Source organism: Dipodomys ordii, unplaced genomic scaffold (genome assembly GCF_000151885.1).
Source record: "Dipodomys ordii isolate 6190 unplaced genomic scaffold, Dord_2.0 Scaffold51, whole genome shotgun sequence".
Classification (NCBI taxonomy): Eukaryota; Metazoa; Chordata; class Mammalia; order Rodentia; family Heteromyidae; genus Dipodomys; species Dipodomys ordii.
In genome coordinates, this window is record NW_012267267.1 from 2,590,778 (window position 1) to 2,609,378 (window position 18,601).

An 18,601-nucleotide genomic window follows, 5' to 3' on the forward strand; every position below is an offset into this window, starting at 1 on the left:
TGGGATCTCCATGTTCCAGGGATACTGCTGGGCACAGAGGCCATGTGTGGAAGTAGACCGAGAGAACACCTGTGGGCTGGCGTTGGCCTCCTGAGGGCTAGGAGAAGGATGTGTATGCCTTCCCATCTCCTCCCAGCCTATCTTCTCCCCTCCAACCTGCAACCCCTGAGAGAGGGGAAGCAGGTTAGGGCTGACATTTGAATACTCACATTAAAACTCAATTGGGTTTAATTCACGTTCATTAGTTAGCAATTAAAAGGAAATCAGGTGGCCAGGGTGGTCTGAGGGAGGTCTGGAGAGGATTGTTGTTGACTTTGGCCAGTCTGGACTCTTCCCTCTGAACTTCCTCACACCCATTCTGGCAGCTTTGTGGGGCCCGCAGTTGGGGTTTTCTAGGTCCAGTACCCTGCGTATTCCTTCTCCTCACTCCAGGAAGATGGACACCCTCTCTGCCCCCTCCTCAGGGCACATGCTGTGTATTTAGATCAGGGAGACCCCTTTAGGGTTTGGGCTTTTACAACTCAGAAGATGCCAAGTCAGGGCATTGAGAATGATGAGATTTATCTTAGTAAGATTGTTTTGGTGGAAGTGAAATGGATTGGAAAGAGGCTGAACAGTGAGACTGGCTGCAGAGGCCAGCAAGGTAACTGTCCATAGGAAGAAGTGGGGGAAGGAAGGCAGATTGTGATGGGTAGAGTCCTCAGCCCTTCAGCTGCATTGACTGGATGGATGATCATGCCATTGGTTTAGGGACACAGGACAAAGACCAGCTTCAGGGAAGACAATCATGAGTTTAACCTTGGGCGCTTTAATAAGACAGTCATGGCTATGTGGAGATTAGAGATCAAGGACAGCCATGGCATCTCAATCAATGGCTGGGCACAAGGGTACACACTTGCTATCCCAGCTGTAGGGGAAAGTGCAGTGGCTGGGCATAATGGGGCACAGGTAGAACACCCTATCCAGAAAAAAAAAAGGCTGGAGATGTGGCTCAAGTGGCAAAATATGGGATTCTGAGTTAAATCCCTGCCCCCCCCAAAAAATTGTCAAGGGGAAGGTAATCAAGTGAGATGCAGCAGTTAGACACAAGGGTGGGGCTTGGGAGGGGGCTGGCCTCTGGGAGAGAAAGTCCATACAGTGAATAGAACCATCAGCCTCTCAGGTGGACTGGGCAGAGAAGATGAGCCAGGGACATGGCTGACATAGGAGGAAGCTGGATTGGAGTGGGCTGAGTGGGAGGTGAAGAAATGAAGGTAGAATAGAGTATTCTAGAAGTAAAGCTCGAAATAGGGAAGGGAAAACGCAGGACCTCTGGTAGGCTGTGAAGGTGAGTTCATTGGAGAAGATGTCCTTTTCCTTTCCCAGATCCCACATAATGACAGACCCAAAATAACCAGCCCTACCACCCTGGGAGACAGGGTCCTGAGTCCCAGTAATGGGTGCCATCACAGAGATTGATTTCGCTCATTTGCTGGGCTGCAGGCCAGCCACTGTTCCTGGAGGGGAAATGAGGGGTGTGCTGGTGGGGAGGGGAGAGAGGGGAGGGGGTGTTCCACAAAGCCAGGACTTGAAGACCTTCTGGGAGGAGGGAACTTGTCTCTATGAGGAGGCTTCCTGGCAGGCAATAGAGATATAAGCACAGTATCCCAGACCTCCTGCATCCTCACCCCTGCTCCCGAGCAAGCAAGAAGAGTGGAGAGCCCTCCCCACAGTCCTCAGCTTCCCAAGGGGCCTGCTCTAGTCTGATATGTCCCCATCTGTGGTGGCCCTGCACAGCTCCAGCCATCAATCCAGGAGTCCCTAGAGTCCACCAAGAAAGTCAATATTTAATTTGGGCACCATGTTAATGCCATCGATTGCCAGCCCCCTCCCCCCACTTCCTCAGGCTCATTTGTCACTTCCCACCCAGGACATGTACTGGGAGTGGGGTGGGATGCTGGAGCCCAGAGGAGGCTGAGCTTGGCCTGGAGTTGGCTTGGGGAGACGCCTGCATGTGGGGGTGCTGCCTGAGCCATCCAGTATGCCATTGCCCCCAAGAATCACTCCTCTGCTTTGTCTAAATTTCCTAAATCCTGTTTCTGGAGAGAGCAACTCTCCTCCCTCTTGGGGACTGGGTCTAATTTCCTTCAGGTCTATATACAGAATTGTCCTTTTGAATTAGGTGGATGAGGGAAAGATGGGATGTGCGAAATACACCACCATGAGAGAAGTGAGGACAGCCCTGAGGCCAGCGCCCGTGGGCCAGGGAGGCTCAGGCTCCCTGGGTCTTTCCTCTCAGTGGCCAACAGTGATACACAGTGGTGTTCCTTTGACATGCCAGTTCTGGAGAGGGGCTTGAGGGAAGCATTGAGTATAGAGGCTTCGAATCCAGTTGGGCAGCAAAAGGGAGACATGGGGCAGGACAGGGCCCAAGGCTGGGCTGGGTCCAGCTCCACTCTGTTCTTGTTAGGGATCAAGTGAGCGACTGGGCCCCGTGAAGCCAGTGTCATGTGACTGAGGGGACAGTTTAACCAGCTAGAGACACCAGCAAGGCAGCAATGACACACGGCACACACATCTAAGCAGAAGGAAATTCTGCTTTGATAACCCGCTCCAGAATTTTACTATTAAAAAAATCCACAAAGAGGACAAATGCTGGTGGCTCATGTCTGTAATCCTAGCCACTCAGGAGTCTAGAGATCTGAGGATGGTGATTTGAAGCCAGCTGGGGCAGGAAAGTCCACAAGACTCACATCTCCAATTAAACAGGGAGGAAAAAAAGCTAGAAGTAGGGCTGTAGCTGAAGTAGTAAAGTGCTAGCTTTGAGCAAAAAATCTGAGGGACAGTCCCTGATCAAGCTCCAGTACCAGCGTGAGAATATACATGCACATGTACAAACACACACAAAAAAGAGCTCATTTTCATTTCAGCATACCTACAAGTACTATGCATCATGAAATAGTATAATTTCTACTGTGAATTATGTATGGGAACTCCAGCCTCTTCCCAATGGGTAGGACATTCACATGTCTTCATCCAGTCCAGATGACCCTCTATGAGCTGCCCTACCCTTGAGCCATTCTCTTAAATCCCGATTCAGGAGAACTTGTGGTTTAGTCAGCATTGGCTGGGAGCCAGGAGCCAGTGACTCATGCCTGTCATCCTAGCTACTCAAGAGGCTGACATCTGAGGATCACAGTTCAAAGCCAACCTGGGCAGAAAAGTTCATGAGACTCTTATCTCTCTTTAACTACCAGAAACCTGGAAGTGGTGCTGTGGCTCAAGTGGTAGAGTGCTCACCTAGAGCTGAAGAGCTGAGGGACAGCGCCCAGGCCCAGAGGTCAAGCCCCACAACCACCACCAACAACAACAAAAATTAAAAAATATATATAGTCTGGTGGGGCCTTGGGTGGGGTACTGGCCACTGTTCTAATTGTCCTGCATGCTCCTCACTGAGTTAGCTCCCAGTTCATGGCTTCCTGTCTGTTGCTCAAACATGTCGTGTTTCTCCTATTGCAGGGCTTTTGCGTTTACTGTATTTCCCATTTAAAAGACTTCCCTAGCTCTTTGTTGTCGCTCCCATTTGAAAGATTTTTCCTGTTTTGCTAGCTCCTACTCTTTTTCTTGTCAGTCCTGGGGCTTGAACTCAGGGCCTGAACACTGTCCCTGAGCTGCTTTTTGCTCAGGGCTAGCACTCTACCACTTGAACCATAGCTCCACTTCTGGCTTTTTCTGTTTATGTGGTACTGAGGAATTGAACCTAAGGTTTCATGTATGCTAAGCACACACTCTACCACTAAGCCATCTTCCCAGCCTGAGGCTCCTGCTGTTTTGATTACTGCTCTGCTCCATTGATGTCCTGAAAAGACTTGGCTACTTCTTGCTCTCACTTGGCTCTTTTTTTTTTTTTTGCTGGTCGTGGACCTGAACTCTGGGCCTAGGCGCTGTCCCTCAGCTCTTCAGCTCAAGGCGAGCACTCTACCGCTTGAGCCACAGAGCCACTTCCGGCTATTTCTGTTTATGTGGTGCTGAGGAATTGAACCCAGGGCCTCATGCATGCAAGGCAAGCAATCTACAACTGAGCCACCTTCCCAGCCCTCACTTGGCTCTTTTCTTCACAGCTGGAGCTCTACCACATAAACCATACCTCCACTTCTGGTTTTGGCTGGTTAAGTGGAAATAAGAGTCTCTCAGATTTGTCTGCCTGAGCTGGCTTTGAGCTGAGATCCTGAGATCTCAGCCTCCTAAATAGCTAGGATTATAGGTAGGAGCCACTGGTGCCCAGCTTCCGCATCACTTTAAAAAATCATATTATCTTAATAATTTCACGGTACTATTTCTCTTGGCCTGAAATTATCTCACTTCTTTCTTACTTATTGCCTATCTCTCACACTGGACTGGGAGCCCCTGATGACAGAACAGCATAGATGCCTTATTTACAGACATAACTTTCTGTTGTCTGGCACATGATAGGAACTTAATAGATACTGCCAGATGAATGAGCGATTGAGTGAGTCAATGAATGAATGGGGAGACATTGGGAGGGAGTGTCCAGCAAGCAAATGTTGCTGAGAGTCTGGGCTTAGCGCCCTGCTGGTAGTGATCTGTGTCTGTCTATGCCTGGGGTGGGTGGGTGGGGTGGGAGTCTGCTGCTTGTGCAGGCCTGGGAAGTGGGGAGCCCCATAGGACACCAGCCTCAGGCCATGCATATTGCAGAAGGCTCATTCCTTGAATATTAACTCACTGCTGGACCAGCAGCCCTGACTGTTTCTGAATTTTTCACTGTCAAGGCCAGTGGCTGACTGGAGAAGGGGGAGGGGAGGACAGAGCATCTGCATCAGAAGGCCACATACACACATTTCTGTGAGGGTCACATGCAGCTATGTAGGCAGAGGCGTCTGAGCATGCTCTGCCTTTAGCTAGCCTGCAGGGCACACACGTGAATTGGGTTTTATATGCCATCATTTCTGAGATCCACTGAGGAAAGGAGGGGCCCTAGAGACCATTGAGTTCTGCTCCCTCCATTGTGCAGAGGGAAAACAGAGGCCCAGATGGAAGAGGATGCTCCAGGTCACCCCCATGAGTCCCTGGAGGATCAGGGTTACAGCTCAGTGAGCAGTGAGCACTTGCAGAAAATCTATGGGGTGCCTGACACTATGCTGGGAACTGGGGACTCAATTCCCCAGAGAACTCAGGACAAAGGGCCTAGGGAAGAGAGGGATGAACATGGGAATGTGCTCATGCCCGTGAGGCTCCAGGTCTCTCTTGCCTCGTGGGGAGAGTGCCAGAGAAGAGAGAGAGAGGAAATACTTGTGCTGAGCTTAGAAGACGAACTGAAAGCTCCATAGGCAGAGAAAGGGGAAAGGGCACTTCAGGCAGGGGGTGCTGCATAAGCAAAGGCACAGAGGCATGAAACAACCTGGCAAGTGGGGAATTGCAAATAGGGCTGTCAGGGATCGGAATGGAGGATGGGCTATAGAGAGGAGGCTGGGAAAGGCGGCTTGGGGGTGGTGATAGCGGTTGCATTTTAGTTTATTCTGATGGCTGGGAGAAGAGGACCATAGAAGTCCAACTGAACTTTAGAAAGATTTCTGAAGCTACTGAGGACAACAAATATATCTTGAGCACTTAACTATGTGTCAATACCACACTGGGTCCTGAGGATACAATTTGAATGAGGCACACGTGATCTCAGCGCTACACAGGAGGGAGGCTCACACAGACAGGTGTTGAAGATAGAAATCTTGACACACAAACCAATATCTTTTTTTTTTCCTTGTGCTGGTACTGGGGCATGGACTCAGGGCTTCATTGCTGTCCCCTGATTTGCTGGTTAATTTGAAGACGGTCTTTGGACTTTTCTGCCTTGTCTGGCTTCAAACAGTGATCTTCAGATTTCAGCCCACTAAATAGCCAGGATTACAGGTATAATCCACTGCTGGACCCAGCTATGGATTTCCTTTCCTTCCTCCCTCCCTTCTTCCCTCCTTCCCTCTCTCCTTTCCTTTCCTTTCCCTCCCTCCCTCCTTCCCTCCCTCCCTTCCTTCCTTCCTTCCTTCCTCTCCCCCTCCTCTCTTTCAGTTCTGGAGCTTGAACACAGGGCCTAGGTACTGTCCCTTAGCTTTTTCACTCAAGGCTGGTGCTCCACCACTTGAGCCAAAGCTCTACTTCTGGCTTTCTGGATAAGGAGCATGTGGATTTTCCTGCCTGGGCTGGGGCTTGGAACTGCAATCCTCAGATCTCAGCTTCCTTAGTAGCTAGGATTGCAGGTGTGAGCCACTGGTGCCTGGCTAAGAAATGCCATTTCTATATTCTCTTTATACCAACACCAATCTGACTCACTCTAAGCACTTCCCTACAACTTGGCAGCGAATTCCATTTCAGTCATTATTAATCAGGCTTGGGCAAGGACCTGATATTCCCACTTATACCTAAACACTAAGGCCTGTGCTACTCACCTTGGCTCCACAGAGATGCCTACCCCACTTGGTTTCTTTCTTTCTTTCTTTTTGGTCGGTCATGGGGCTTGAACTCTGGGCCTAAGCACTGTCCCTGAGCTCTTCAGCTCAAGGCAAGTGCTCTACCACTTGATCCACAGCACCACTCCCACATGGTTTCTTGAGGTTCAAAGACTTGGGTGTTCCCTTGTTACTTTGGGAAACTAAAGCTAGTTCCCCAGTGCCAGGGATCCAGCAACCCCAGGTATATTACCACTTATCTTCAGCTCGTTACCTGCTGGGGAGGGTGCTACCACTTCTCCCTGTGCAGCTAGCTAGTTGTCATCTCTCCTCTGTCTGTCCTCTTCTCCTCCTCCCTTGGGAGCATCAAGTGCAGTTGCTTCCAGAAGGTTAGTGTTTTCAAAAGTCCAGATGAGCCATCAGACTTCAAGCAGCTTTTGTGTTCTGCCGGGCACAGTTCCCCGAGGCTAGGAAAATCAAAGGCCTTGGCTACCAGCATGGAAGTGGGAGGGAGAAATACAAGGGAGCAAAGCAATTAATATCTCAATAAGCTGTGCTGCCTGCAGAGTAGCTGGGTAGTTAAGAACCCAGGGGGAAGGCTGCTCTGTGAGCGGCATGGATGCACTGGGGATGAGGGAATTGTAAAGGGAGTACCTAGCTCACAGCTGGGGGTTGGGAAAGGCCTCCTCAGGAAACCAGTTTCTGCCTGGCTGAGCACCCGAAGACAGGAAGGACGAGGCCAGGGAGAGTCTTCAAGTGAAAGGGACCAGAGCAGACCACTGCACTCACTGACAGAAGGCAGGAAGAGCTAGTGGTAGTTGGGCTGGTGTGTGTGGAGAGGTAAAGAGCCTCCTAAGCTCCAAATTGAGATTTCGAGTTAATCTGGACCATGAGAAGCCATGGAAATATTTTAATCAAGAGAGTGACAACTAGATTTCTGTTTTAGAAACACGGCTTTTTGCCAGGTGCGGTGGCGGCCTCCTGTCATCCCCGGCGTTATAGGGAAGTTCAAGTAGGAAGATCCAGGCTGGCCAGAATATAAAGTAAGTGCTTCCCTCAAGAAATTAACCAATGCAAAAAGAGGCTGGAGGTGTGGCTCAGGTAGTAGAGTGCTTGCTTAGCAAGCTTGGGGCCCTGAGTTCAATCTCCAGTATTGCCAAAAAGAAAGAAGAAAACCAAATATGACTTTCCAGAGAGGAAGACAGAAAGGAAGAGCAGTTGGCAGGGTCTTTGGGCACCAGTGGCTGGGATGGAGAGAAGGCAGGTTCCAGAAACATCCTGAGAAACTGGGACGGGACTTGGAGCTGGGAGGAGGACCAGCGTGAGAAGAGCACGGCTCCCTTTTCCCTCTGGGCGAATCCAGACATGAGCACCCTGGGCAGAAGGATGGGCCTAGCAGCTCTAGGGACCTCCAGGAAAGGAGGGATTCTGAGAGCCGCACTCCTCCCCCTCCCCACCCCCACTTCCCCACCATGCTCTCGCTCCGTGATTCCCAAACTTCCCGCTAGATGGTGCCGGGTGAACGGGCTCCACCTCCCCTCCTCTGCTCTTCACTCCCAGGATGGGCTTTGCCTGGCACCTCTCCCAAAACGCACCCCAAGGGCATTTGTATTCAGTACCGACTCCCCAGGACTCTGGCCTCAGCCTCTGGGGGTTCAATGCTAAAGACCTCTGCCCAAGTGCCTTCAGGAGGCTCCCCGTGCCCACCTCTAGAGGGCTCCTCCCCCAGGCTGCTAGGCTCCAGCAGCCCCGCCGCTTGAAGGCTTCCAGTAGCCGTACCAGTGTGCTGCTCCCACTCTCCACCTCCCGACCCCACGGAGAGGAAGCGGCATCCTTCCTCTTCCCCCACACCCCTGACTTTGGGACAGGATGCTGGGTCGGCCAGGGCGGGGCCCAGAGGCCCAGGATGAAGTCTGGGAAGGCTCTAGGGCGTGCCTACAGCGGGCGTGGCCACGGTGATGAATGGGCGTGGTTTCGTGGGCGTGGCCACTGGGTGGGCGTGGTGTTCGTTGGGGGCGTGGCCAGAGGCCGGGTGGGAGCAGGATCCAGGAACCCTGCTTCTTGCTCTGTTCTCCCGCCCCAGGTCAACTCAGTGTCTGCAGCCTTGCCCGCCGGTCTGGTAGGCAGACACTGAGACCATGCAAAGGCTCCTGGACCTAACAAACCAAGGTCGTTCTCCGGAGGCCTTGCTCAGCTCTCTGGAAGGAGGAAGGGGCAAAGAGGACACATCTCTGCACACGTGTTGACCCTCCCCCACCACCCCCAGCCTCTATCGTTTCCTATTTGGACAGTTGGAAGGCCTGTGGGGTTGAACCCCGAGAGGAATGAATGGATCAAGCGCTTGCCCCTCCACGAGGCCTCTCCTCCCTGCTGCTCTGTGCTCAGGCCTGGAGCCTGAGCTAAAAATAGGCCTCGGTGCTGGAACGTGCCCACCCAGGAGAGGGTCAAGGAGGCCTGAGTCACCATTCAGGAGGGCCTTTCCCGGCTCCCCCCACGGGACCTGAGGTTGCTGAGGCCGCCTCGATGGCCCGGCATCACTCCCAGTCTCTTGGCCGCACTCTGTGCTTGGCCATGCTGTGCCCCGGCTCCCAGGCCCAGCAAGCAGTAGCAGCCACAGCCGGGAAGGATTAGGAGTTCCTTGGCTAGATTTATTTGATTGTTTTTGTGTGTCTGGCCGGCAGCGCCCACTCTGGCTGGACAGTCATGTCTGCACCTGCCCTTTTTCACAGTCCAAGCTCACTAGGCCTCTGGGTAAGGACCCAGGCTGGGATCCGACCTGGCAAGCACCTCCAGCCTCTAGGTGAGAAAACTGAATTCCAGACAGGAAGGGGCCCATCACTGGGCAGAGTGTGCTTTGATAGCCTTGGATTCAGGTCCCAGTTCTGCCTCTTAGTGGGCCACCTGCTTAACTTCTGCTGGACACTTAAAGTTCCCATGCTGAAGATAATACCAGCTCCTGGCTCAGTCACCTGTAAAATGGGATAATGATACACAGTCCTGTCCTGGTGGTTAATACAATTTAAAAAGCAGCAAAGAAGCCAGGCCCTGGTGGCTCACACTGTAATCCTAGTTACTTAGGAGGCTGAGATATGAAGACCTTGGTTCAAAGCCAGCCAGGGGAATGACAGTCCATGAGATTCTTATCTCCAATTCATCACAACTGGAAGTTGCTCTGGGGCTGAAAGTAGTAGTGCTAGCCTTGAACAAAATAGCTCAGGGACAGCACCCAGGATCTACCGTCAAGCCATACAACAGACTAAAAATAATTTTTTTAAAAAAAAGCAGTGATGAAATATTAGACACAATGATTGGTTCAGTTCTACTGAGCAAGTTAATTACCATCTCTGGTGCCCATCTTTTTCTCACCTCCCCCAGTACAGAGGAGGAGAATTAGAGAATGTAGTGTGATGAGGGCCTCTCCCTGGAGAGGTTCAGGTAAGGTAGTGCAGGGTACTTGGTGGGATGTGGAACATCTGGTCAACTGAGGCATGTTCTGGGCATGAAGGCTGAGGGAAGGGGTTGGCATCCTGGTCCTCACCTTATCTCATTGCCTGCCCCAAAGAGCTGGGCTGTGACAGCCTTAAGAGCCTCAGACTTGGCTAGTCCTTGGTGGCTCATGCCTGTAATCCTAGTTACTCTGGAGGCTGAGATCTGAGGATCATAGTTCCAGGACAGCCCAGGAAGAAAAACCTGTTGAGAGTCTTATCTTCAATTAACCACAAAAAGAGAAATTGGTTCAAGTGGTAGAAAGCTAGCCTTAAGCAAAAAGCTAAGGGAGAGCACAAGACCCTGAGTTCAAGCCTCAAGCCCAGTACACACACACACACACACACACACACACACACACACACGAAACAAAAGAAAGCCTCAGATTTGAACAATGGAAGGGACTCAAGAGCTGCCACTATCAGCCTTCCCTTGTTGCCAAAGGGTAGGGGGCCACCCAAAGCCAAGTGTTGTAAGTCAGGCTCCAGCCTTGAATCTCAGACCCAGGTTCTACTCCTGCACCTTCTAATATCCTATCTTTTTTTTGTCCCCACACAACAGTGCCAGGCCTTTTCTGGATTGTCAAATCTGGTGGACACTCCAGCTGGTTTATTTCTTATGCATTATGTTATTATTATTCAGGCATTTAAGGTATTGTATTACCTCCCTGAAATACCACTGTTTGTTTGTTTTTTTTTGTCAATGGCAGAGCTTGAATTCAGGGCTTGGGTGCTTTCTCTGAGCTTTTACTCTCAAGGCTAGTGCCCTACCCACTTTGAGCCACAGCCCCAAATCCAGTTTTTAAGTGGTTAATTGGAGATAAGAGTCTCATGGACTTTCCTGCCTGGGCTGGTTTCTAACCACAATCCTCAGATCTCAGCCTCCCGAGTGGCTAGGATTTCAAGGGTGAGCTATCAGCAACTAGATGCCATTGATATCTGAAAGCTACATAAAGTTGGGTCTGTAAACAGTTCTGGTTACAAGAGGCTATGAGGAACAGGGCAAGAATCCTTGGTAATTACCAGCTTTCTCAATTAATTCTAGTAATTAACATCTTTGGGTGTTAACATGGGCTTGTTTTTGTCTTACACATGATCTCATTTACTCCTCACAACAGTTCAGTGTGATTATGTGTCATTATGATCACCCCACTTGATGGCCATAGTGGAAACTACAGCTCAGAGAAGTAAAGCAATTGGCCTAAGAGAACAAAGCCAGGAAATAGCAGAGCCAGGATCAGAGCCTCTCAGATCTTTGATTTTATTTTCTGTCTTGGTGAAAAAAAGTATATTTACACCCTGAATGTTCTCCTCCCTGCCCTATTTCTGTCTTGCTGGCTAGTTTGAAAGGCGTCCCCAGCCCAACATCATTGGGTACTACTGCAACTGATGAGGCGGGGCCCAACAGCAGCCAAAATGTCTCTCCACCCAGAGATTCCAGGAGTCCAAAAAAATTTACAAGTCTAACTGTCTGAGACTCTTGCATGCAATGAAAGGATCTGGAAGTCCAGGCTACTCCCTTCCTCCCCACACCTCCCTCACCAGAGACTGCTGGGTTTCTATCTCAGGGATGGGATTTGTCCTTTGTTCACATGCAAGCATTGGGCTCTGGGAGAAAGGGCAGGAAAAGCAGGTCCTTCTGGGCTTTGCTGTCTAGCATGGTACCAAATGCTCAAGTGAATCAATAGCCAATAACTGATTACACTCCTCCCTCCTCCAAGCATCTGCTCAGATCTACCCACTCGGAGAACAGTCCCAGTTGCCTTCCCCACTCTCGAGTGGGAAGGAAAGCAGAGACAAGTCCCAAAGCTAAATGAGGAAGTACAGGGGGAGGGGGATATAGCAGGAGGGGTGTAGGGAACAGATCATGTGTGCTGTGGTGAGGTTGCACACACTTGCTGAATTCTGGAACAGCGTCATTTATGGAGTTCCAGGAAGCACGCATGCTCAGCACTTCGCATGTACCTTCCCAGTAACCCTCAAGTCCCCTTACTCCCCACCACAGCATCTTTGTGAGCTAGGATTTCCAATAAAGAAAGAAAAAAAGAAGTAATAAAGAAAAGAAGAAGATGGAGAGGAAGAAGAAGAAGAAGAGGAGGAGGAGGAAGAGGAGGAGGAAGAGGAAGAAGACGAAGAAGAAGAAGATGGAGAGGAAGAAGAAGAAGAAGAGGAGGAGGAGGAAGAGGAGGAGGAAGAGGAAGAAGACAAAGGAGAAGAGGAGGAGGAGGGGAAAGAAGGAGGGGAGGAGGAGGATGAAGAGGAGGAGGAGAGGAGGAGTAGCAGCTGCTCACTCCAGGAGGTAGGGTAATTTGTTAAAAATCCAAATCCACAGCAAGGAAAATGACAGAGGTGGGATTTGAGCCCTGTTATCTTAAGGTTGGAGCCCTCATCCTAAGACACTATGCTGAGGCCATGTTTGGTTTTTTTTTAAATAGGGAAATAAGGCCCAGAGATGCTCAAAGGTAGGCCCAAGGTCACACAGCCCAAGCAGGACTGACTGGAGTTAATTAGTGGCTAGAAGGATGTTTGGGTAAAGGTACATGAAACTGTGTTACTAAGGTCTTGACAGGTGAACTCTTGTCCTGAATGCCTGAGATCCTTGGGTGTAGGACAGTTCAGCCAGAGGGTCCTCCAAGCTGCCCGCATATCACCGTCAGCCCTGGGCTGAGGGGAAGAGGACCCCATGGATGACTGGGCAGAGTTGTCTCCCTCCCACTGCCCCTTGGGTGCTTTTTGTGAGCTGTCTCCATGGTACCTGCTCTGTGTGTGTCTAGGGAATAAGAGGAGGAAGTTTTAGTCCTTGTGCTTGGGGAGCTTCATGGGGAGGGGGGAGCCATTACCTGGGCTGGGGATGCTGAGGCTGGAGAGCAGGAACATTCACTAGGTGTCAGCAACCAGGATAGGGCCTTTCCTCTTTTATCACCATCTCTTTCAATCCTTTCAAAACTCTGAGTGATCTGGGAGCAGATGGCTCATGCTTATAATCCTACCTACTGAGGAGGCTGCAAGCTGAAGATCAAGGTTTGAAGCCTGGGAAAGCGATGAGACTCTTATCTCCAATTAACCACCAAAAGCCGAAGTGGAGCTGAGGCTCAAGTGGTAGAGCGTCAGCCTTGAGCAAAAAGCTAAGGGACAGTGTCCAGGCGCAGCCCAGGTACCAGTACCAAAAAATAAAAACAAACAAATGAGTAAAACACTCTCTGAGTGACAGATATGTTACTTACCTCTGTGTTCAGAAAAAAGTTAAGTCACAAGAATTAGGTATAGACTAAGCAAGAACAAGTTTTGAACCCAGATTCAGGCAATCTAATATTGTGCCCACTGCTGGGTTCTAGAATGAATCACACATACTGAGCACCTGTAGAAAAAAAGTGAGCTGTACAGAATCAGAAACTTGTGGGTTGGACTGAGCCCTCCTAGGAGGGCCTGTTGTATTGCTCCACAGCACCTGGGGAACTGCAGGTGACCTGATTGGTTGAGACTGTGGGCCCTGGAGTCAGGCAGAGGAGAGTTGAGATCTCTGCTCCCAGCCTGGGATATGGAAACTAAACCTTGCATCCTCCAGAGTTAGAGGCCATGAACAATGCCTCCAATCCTAAATTGCTTTGTGGTGGCACACTCCTGTAATCCTGCCTACTCAGGAGGCTGAGATCTGGAGGTTCACTGTCAAAGTCAGCCCAGGCAGGAAAGTTTGCTAGACTCCATCTCAAAAACAACCAGCAGCTGGATGCCAGTGGCTCACACCTGTAATCCTAGCTACGCAGGAGGCTGAGATCTGAGGATCATGGTTTAAAGCCGCCTGGGCAGGAAAATCCATGAGACTTGGCTCCAATAAACTACTCAGAAAAATGTGAAAGTACTGCCTATGGCTCAAGTAGTAAGAGTGCTAGCCTTAATCACAAAGAGGCTCAGGGATAGTGTGCCCAGGCCCTGAGTTCAAGTCCCAGGACCAAACAACAACAACAAACCCCAAACCAGCAAAAGGATCAAGGCTGGAGATGTGGTTCAAGTAGCATCAGCCAAGCAAGCAAGCCCAGTGAATGAGAGGCCCTGATTTCAAACACTAATACCTCCCTTACACATACAAAACAGAGAAACAGAGACCAAAGGCACAAGGAGACAGAGAGGCAGAGTTGGAGACACAGGTCCCAAAGCAGAGCGAAATGAGTTAGCAACAGAGAATGATGAGAGCATGCCAGCGAGTGAGGGCAGAATCATGGAGGCAGAAGAGAGAGCTAAAGAACCACAGAGTGATCACGCACATGTGGAGGAGAGAGGACAGACAAGACAGAGATTGGACACTGAGGGAGGCAGAGAGAGTCTTTGCTCTCCAATCTCAGTCTCTCCACCCTGAGGCAGAAGCCGTAGGGTGTACATGCACGTGTTTGTGTGTGTGCACGTATGTGTGCGTACATACCTTTGTGCACGCGTCCATGTTGAGTCTCCTGCAGTGTAGTTATGACTAAGTGTGGGGTGGGCAGGATGCAGGTGGGGTCTTGCAGGTTACCAGTCTCAGCTGTAGGGCAGTAGGAATGGTGGTCAGGATCACACTGAAAGCCAAGTCACAAACATACGCTGGAACTGTGCAGATGTTTACACCAGGGAATGAGCAGGCCTCTTCCTCCAGGGCTGGAGGTCAGGGAAGGCACTGGGAGAGGCTGATTAGGGAGCTGAACCAGCCTAGGCAAGACGAGGGAACACACATCCTCCCAGCAGAGGGAAGAACAGCAGCAAAAGTCCCAAGCAGAAACCCATGGAGTGGCGATTACAGGGTGGAGATTTGGGGGTTTTCGTGAGGACTAGAAAACGACTGATAGAATTTGGGAAAAGGTCTTCTGGACAGGCAGCAGGCAGGGCAGTCAGAAGCTCTTGTAACAGTCCTGTAAAAAGAAAGCCAACGGTGGCTTCCACAAAAGGGGTGGTACTGGAAGTAGAGAGAAATAGATGAATGTTGCCTGTGGTTTGGGGAATAGGGAGGACAGGATTGAATGGGGGAGGTTGTGAAGAGGAAGACACCAAGCTTCTGTTTGCAGTCTGAGCATCTGGATGAATTCTGGTGGTGTTTACCAGGAGGAGGAAGCCCGGGAGGAGCAGACCTGTGACAAGTCATCTATCATGTGGGATGTCTGTGCATATGTGTGGTGTGTGTGTGCATGTGTGTGCACACGCACCTATGCAAGCTCCTTCATGTGTGCATGTGCAGCCCAGGATCCTCATGCCACCTTAAAACACCTCTGCTTGGATGTGTGGGAGCCCCTAGATCTGTCCTGGAACCAGGCTCTCCCTTGGCACTTTACCCTTGCCTGGTCCCAAGGGCTGCCCCTGGCAGATGGGGGTTCCCAGCGGCCAGCTGGGGCAATGGGAGGGCCCGTGAGCATTGCCAACATCTGGGCCTATTACCCCAGGCCCAGGAGGCCTCGGTAGCCCCACCCGGCAGCGGCAGGCAGGCTCCAGGGCAGCTGGTGGAGATTAGCGGCACTGATTACCTCGTGGCGATGCCATCTGGGGTGAGGGCACGGAGCCCGGCCCCACGGGATACCCCGCTTGCTGGTGTGTGGGGCTTTCTGGGGCCTGAGTGCATGTAAAGTGTGTCAGCATAGCTGCATGTATGTATATTTGCATGTCTGAGTGAATCCATGTGGTTGCCTGTGTCTATGTGCACACATGTGCAAGAAATCTGCAGGCAGCTCTGCTTGCCTATTTAAATAACTATGCCTGTGGGTACATGTCTGTGTTTCTAGGTCTATGTGTGCATACATGTCTGTGTGCTCCTATGTGTGACTGTGTATCTACATTAAAGTCCATGTGGTGCCTTATTTGTGCCCTCCTTCCTTCTTTCTTCCTTCCTTTTTTCCTTCCTTTTTATTTGGGCGCTGTCTCTCAGCTCTTCAGCTCAAGGCTAATGCTCTACCACTTGAGCCACAGCGCCACTTCTGGTTTTTTTCTTTTTGCTTATGTGGTGCTGAGGAATCGAACCCAGGGCCTCATGCATGCAAGGCAAGCGCTCTACCACTGAGCCACCTTCCCAGCCCCTTTCCTTCCTTCCCTCCTTCCTTCCTTCCTTCCTCTTCTTCCCCCCCCCCCCCTGGTACTGAAGAGTGTACATCGGATCTCATGGGCTAGTACTCTATGCCCAAGCTAACATCCCCAGTCCTTTTCTGATCTGAGACAGGGTCTCGTTAGGGTGCCCAGATTGGTCTCAAGCTTGCTGTTCTCCTCCCCAGCAGCAGCTGAGATTAAAGGCATACCCCATCACATCTGTTGCTGCATGCATTCTGAGAATTACACACCTGAGTACACCCAGAAAAAAAGTCTCAAGGGGTTCCCTGGTCTCCTACATGTGTCTTTCTGTATCTGTTTGGTGTTGTGTGTGTACACAGCATGTGTGTTAATACATGCACATGGAGTGTGCACCCCCAAGTGCTATGTGAAAACACACTGGGTTAGGTGCACATATGTGTCACAGGAGGAAGGAACATAGTACATTTCTAGACTATGATGATGGATCCAGGCAGAGGGCGTGTCCTGGGATCTCTGAGCACTCTTGGGGTGCTCTAGGAGGCCTCTGGACTCCCCCTTCTCAGGTTTCCATGTCCCTGGCTCTGGAAGCTCTGGCCCAGCCACACCTCTTACTGGGGCTGCAGTGGAGGAAGAGTGGGTATAGTCAGGATGTCCAGCCTCACTGGACATGGCTCTCTGCTCCAGTGCCTGTGGGCTGGGATGCTGAGAAAGCAGTTGGTACTATGTCAAGGCTTTTCATCGGCAAGATGGGGCTAAGTGAGAACGTTGCTTCATAGACTGGAGGCTCCCACCAGTAATCTCAGCTACTCAGGAGGCTGAGATCTCAGGATTGAGGTTCAGAGCCAGCTCAGGCAGGAAGGTCTGTGAGACTCTTGTCTCCAAGTAATCACCAAAAAGCAGAAGTAGAGCTGTAGCTCAAGTGGCAGAATGTTGGCCTTGAGCAAAAGAAGCCCAGGGACAATGCCTAGGTCCTGAGTTCAAGCTCAAGGATAGAAAAAAAAAAAAAGATGAAAGGAAGCTACTGAGTGGCTGAAATCTGAGGATTGTGGTTCCAAGCCAGCCTGGGCCAGGAAAGTCTGTGAGACTCATCTCCAATTCACCACCATGAAGTCAGAAGTAGGGCTGCGGCTGAGGTGGTAGAGGGCCGGCCTTGAGCGAAAAAACCAAAAAGAGCACAAGGCCCTGAGTTCAAGCCCCAGTATCAGACCAAAAGAAAAAACAAAGATGAAGAGTTAGAATATGTGGAATTCTTAGAGCCTGACCTGTGTGCGTGCCCAGTACTGGGAGCACACGCATGGGTGAGCTGTCCTGCGCCTGGCCATCCCTCCCACCAAAGCCTCCAAACCCCACCCCTTGCCTTGCTGCCTGCTGAGCTCAGCACTTTGCAGGCCCCACCGCTGCTGCCACCACCACATCTGGGCCCAGCTCAGGGCAGGGACCGCAGCGGGGGTGCCTGCACAGTGTGGTGGGGATTTCCACTGACTCAGCACCTCTGGAGTTAGAGGAGGGAAAGCTCAGGGCTGTCCTTCTGCCCCGGTTAGATGGGGCCACAGCTCACCCCCTCCCCCAAACCAAGGCACTTCTGTTGCTGCTTTTCCTTTAGCCCTCAGACCTAATCTAACAAGCATGGGCCACTGAAATCCACCTCTTCCTGGTTCCCCAGTCTTTGGGCCAAGAATTGGTGGTTGACTCCAGGAAGAGACCTTTGTGGGTTGAGGATGGAGGAAGGCCCACCTGGACAACCTTCCCTGTGCCTTGATAGAACTGGAAACACTACCTGCCCCCGAGTCCTCCCAAGAACCATCTTTTCCTGCCTTTCTTTTTTTTTTGGTGAGGAGCATTCACTGCGGAGTCCAGAGTCCAGACTGGCCTCAAATTCGCCATCCTCCTGCCTCAGCCTCCCAAGTGTTGTAGTTACAGGTGTGTACCAACCTCAATTTCTTTCTTTTCTCTGGGCCCTGAATATAAAGCAAAATCCCTCCCAGGAACTGGAGATGAAGTCACCTTCCATCCCCCCCATCCCACCCTGGCCCGGGCCAAGGATTCCCAATATTAATGAAAATAGCAGCACACACTTCTCCTCCGTGCGCCGGAGCATGTATAAGCACTTTACCAGACTCGAACTCCTTTCTTTAGGCAAAGCCACGCAGGGCAGATACTACAATCATTCCATCCTGCAGATCGCCACAGTTAGAGCAGGAGGCAGGGGTGCAGCAGCCCTGCTCACTCCTGGAGTAAGGAGGAATGGGAGAAATGCTGGGTTCCACTTCTCTGGGGTTGAGACTAGAACAGATGTGTGTGTGTGTGTGTGTGTGAGGGGGGGCTTCAATTGCCCCCCTTTCCCCCCTCCCCCCCAGGGTAGACAGAGACAGACGGCTGCCTGGGAATTCTAGGCCCAGAAACTGGAAAAAGCTGACCACTGAGGCTTGGGCTCCAGCCACGTCACGGGTTCCATGGGTCTTAGGGTCTCCACCCCCTCTCCTCCCCATCAGACTTTCTGGGGGCCTGACCAAAGAAGGAGAACCGGGGTGGTCCCAGAGGAGGCCCTCCGAACTCCAGGCCTCCCGCCTGCCCTCTGCAGGCGCCGTGGCAGGGCAGCTCGGGGCACGCTGGGCCCCGCCCGCCGCCCTCTCCGGGCTCACCTGGCGGGGAGGTAGG